Genomic DNA, 3,187 nt, shown 5'->3' with positions numbered 1-3,187 from the left:
AAAACTAACGCAAAAGTTGATGAATGTGAACATTGTTCAGTTCTTATGTTAAGTTGTAATTCTTAATTCACTTAACTATTAACTATTGTATAAATAAAAGCTCTCATCACTTAAAAAATAAAAACAAGTAGAAGTACTCTCTCATTTTATGATCTCGCTATCTATATCTAATTATCTCCTTTAAATTCTACAAGTAATAAAAAAGCAAACTCTCATGGCATATTTTCCTTTACCATATTGTTCTGTAAATAAAGTACTGTGATCTTCTAATTTGGATATCATTTTAATATTGGTGATCCTGTTGAAGATTAGCTCAAAACTTGAGGTAGGACATCACAAATATAAATCATAGTTAAACACAAGCAACAGCGATGTATAGATTAATTAATTTATCCAGAATTGACCAAGAGTAAGTAACCATCATTTTCGATATTTTTTTTAACATAATTAGGACACAGATACCCAACTCTGCAATCTTTTCTGGTTTGATCGAACTTTGCAAGAGGTGATTTTAGCCGATATGGCAGATAATTTTTAAGGTCTGTGACGTCTTCCATTAAAAAAAAAAAAAGATCGAACTTCCAGTCTTTCTTTTTTCAAATACATATTTATCTCACGGTACTCTGACCAAAAACAATCGCTTCTTCGAACCAAAATATAGAAATAAACAATTTCTTTCATTTTCAACTGTGATGGCGAAATCGCCTGAAACGTTCCCGCCGGGAAAGCGTCGTCCGTCGCTGGGAGTCTTGGTGCTCATCTCCGGCGCGACTCTCCTCGAGTCATTCGCCGCGCTCGCCGGGGAAATAGCCGCCATGAAACCCCTCCGATTCCCTCTCCAGAAGAGCTCTCTCTCCACAATCCGAAAAGCAAAGCTCTTATCCGTCCTCTTCGACGGCCTTACTCCGTCGAATCCCCTCCCGAACTCCGCCGCGCTCAGCCTCGAGGAGATCCACATCGCTCTCCAGCGCGCCAGGGCTCTGATCGAGTCCTGCTCCGCCGGAAGCGCTCTGTCGGCGCTGATGAAGTCGGCCTCCATCTCCGACGAGTTTAGAGAAGTTTCATCGGACCTCTCGACGCTTCTGGACATCTTCCCGGCGAGAGAGGTCGGTTTATGTGATGACGTGGCGGAGCACCTGATTCTAGCGAGGAAGCGATACTCGGACGGAGGAGCGGAGGTCGATCCCGGAGGCGAAGAGCTCCGCCGAGAGGCTGCAGAGGTTATGGAGGGAATCGAGAGAGAAATCGCTCCCGACAGGGAAAGGCTAGGCGTGATTTTCGAGAGGATCGGAGTCTCTGATTCGTCGAGCTGCCGGGACGAGATCGAGCGGCTGAGAGGCGAGAGCGGGGACGAGGGTTTGACAGCGGCGTTGCTTGGTCTGGTCAAGTACGCGAAGTGCGTTCTCTTCAGGGCTGCTTCGGCTCCGGTGGAGCCGAAGCTCCTTTTGAGGCGAGCCTCTGATGCCTCGGTGTCTGTTCCGGCGGACTTCCTGTGCCCGGTCACGATGGAGCTGATGAAGGACCCAGTCGTCGCTGCCACCGGGCAGACCTACGATCGCGAGGCGATACAGCACTGGATCGATTCCGGCCACCGGACTTGCCCTAAGTCCGGCTTGCCCCTCCCCCACACCGAGTTCATCCCGAACCGCGCTCTCCGCAGCCTCATTTCCGAGTGGTGCCATTTCCATCGGATTACCTTCGGAGAAGAACATAGGCCGGCGGTGATCGGAGCCACCAAGCTCACGGCGGCGTTTCTGGTGAAAAGACTCGCGGAGAACGAAACGGATATCGGAGAGGTTTTGTACGAGATTCGCGCGATGGCGAAGGTGGACGCGGTGAGCCGGGAGTGCGTGGCGGCGGCCGGGGCGGTGCCGCTCCTCGTCCGCCACCTGGCGTCGTCGGTTGACCCGGCGGTGCAGGTCAACGCGGTGACGGCGTTGCTAAACGTCTCCCTCCTAAATGCCAACAAGGATCTAATAATGGCGACGGAGGGCGCGGCGGGAGCCTTGGCGGGGGTGCTCACGGAGGACAATGCCACGTGGGAGGCCCGAGGGAACGCGGCCGCGGCCGTGTTTTCTCTCTCTTCGTCCCCGTCCTCCGAGAGTGGGGCCCACAACCACCGGCAGAGGCTGGGGAGGGAGGCGGGGGTGGTGAGAGGGCTGGTGGAGGTGGTGAGGGAGGGGCCGGCGGGGGCGAAGAGGGACGCGCTGGCGGCAGTGGCCAGCCTGGCAGCGGACCGCGAGGCGTGCTGCCAGCTGGCGGAGGCCGGGGCGGTTGAGGCGGTGGCTGAGGTGGCGACGGACGATGAGGTGGCGGAGGCGGCGGCGCTGGCGATGGAGGCGGTGGTGAAGAGGGGGGGAATGGTGGCGGTGGTGGCGGCATTCGGGGCGGTGAAGAAGCTGGCGGAGGTCATGAGGGGCGGGTCGGAAAGGGCGAAGGAGAGCGTCGCCACCGTCCTCGTGGCCGTGTGCAAGAAAGGAGGGGCGGAGGCGGTGGGCGAGCTCGCCGCCGTCGAGGGGATCGAGAGCGTGGTGGCGGAATTGATGGAGACTGGGACATCGCGCGGGCGGCACAAGGCCGCCGCCCTGATGAAATTAATCCGGCGCTCGGGCGGCGGTGGTAATTCGGAGGGCAGTGGTGATTATGGTGACAATCACATGCAAGAAGTATTCGAAGGTCGTTGGGACGGCGATGACAATCACATGCAAGAACTATTCGAAGGTCGTTGGAGCTAGATTCCAAACATAAAGGAGGTTAAAGTAAAAATAAATAAATTTAGGGGGATAATATTTAAATTTTAAGGTAAAAATAAGAGAAAAAGATTAGATTTGGGTTAAAAAAAATTGAGGGGGAACCCCTCATGGGCTTGAGTTGCCTCCATTATATATATATATATGGACTAAAAAGTATTACATAGTTTCAAAAAGTAAAAAACGACATATGACAGATGACTCATTTGGCTCCGCCTTTGCTAAGAGCCAAAATAATTTTGATAACTAATGGTCGTTTGAATAAGAAAAATCACACAGATTAGCTCACATGAAACGTTGAAATTGTAAAATAGTCAACGTTTCTAATTTTTTGTTTAAATATCCAAATTTGATTACGTGGCAATTTAACCACTCTTTTGCTTCCGATTTTGCCCTTTTTGTTAAAATATTTATTTAAATAAAAATAATTAATGACA

General features: G+C 51.4%; 1 pseudogene; it reads left to right on the top strand.

Annotated features, from left to right (window-relative positions):
- Positions 1-692: 692 nt before the first annotated feature.
- LOC149405326 (U-box domain-containing protein 16 pseudogene) lies at positions 693-2,735 on the top strand (annotated as a pseudogene).
- The last annotated feature ends 452 nt before the right edge of the window (positions 2,736-3,187 follow it).

Source organism: Urtica dioica, chromosome 2, assembly GCF_054948205.1.
Source record: "Urtica dioica subsp. dioica isolate 48M chromosome 2, U.dioica_male_clone48M_v1_H2, whole genome shotgun sequence".
NCBI classification, from domain to species: Eukaryota; Viridiplantae; Streptophyta; class Magnoliopsida; order Rosales; family Urticaceae; genus Urtica; species Urtica dioica.
Note: the sequence above shows the minus strand (reverse complement) of the source record. Positions and strands in the feature narration are given on the sequence as shown.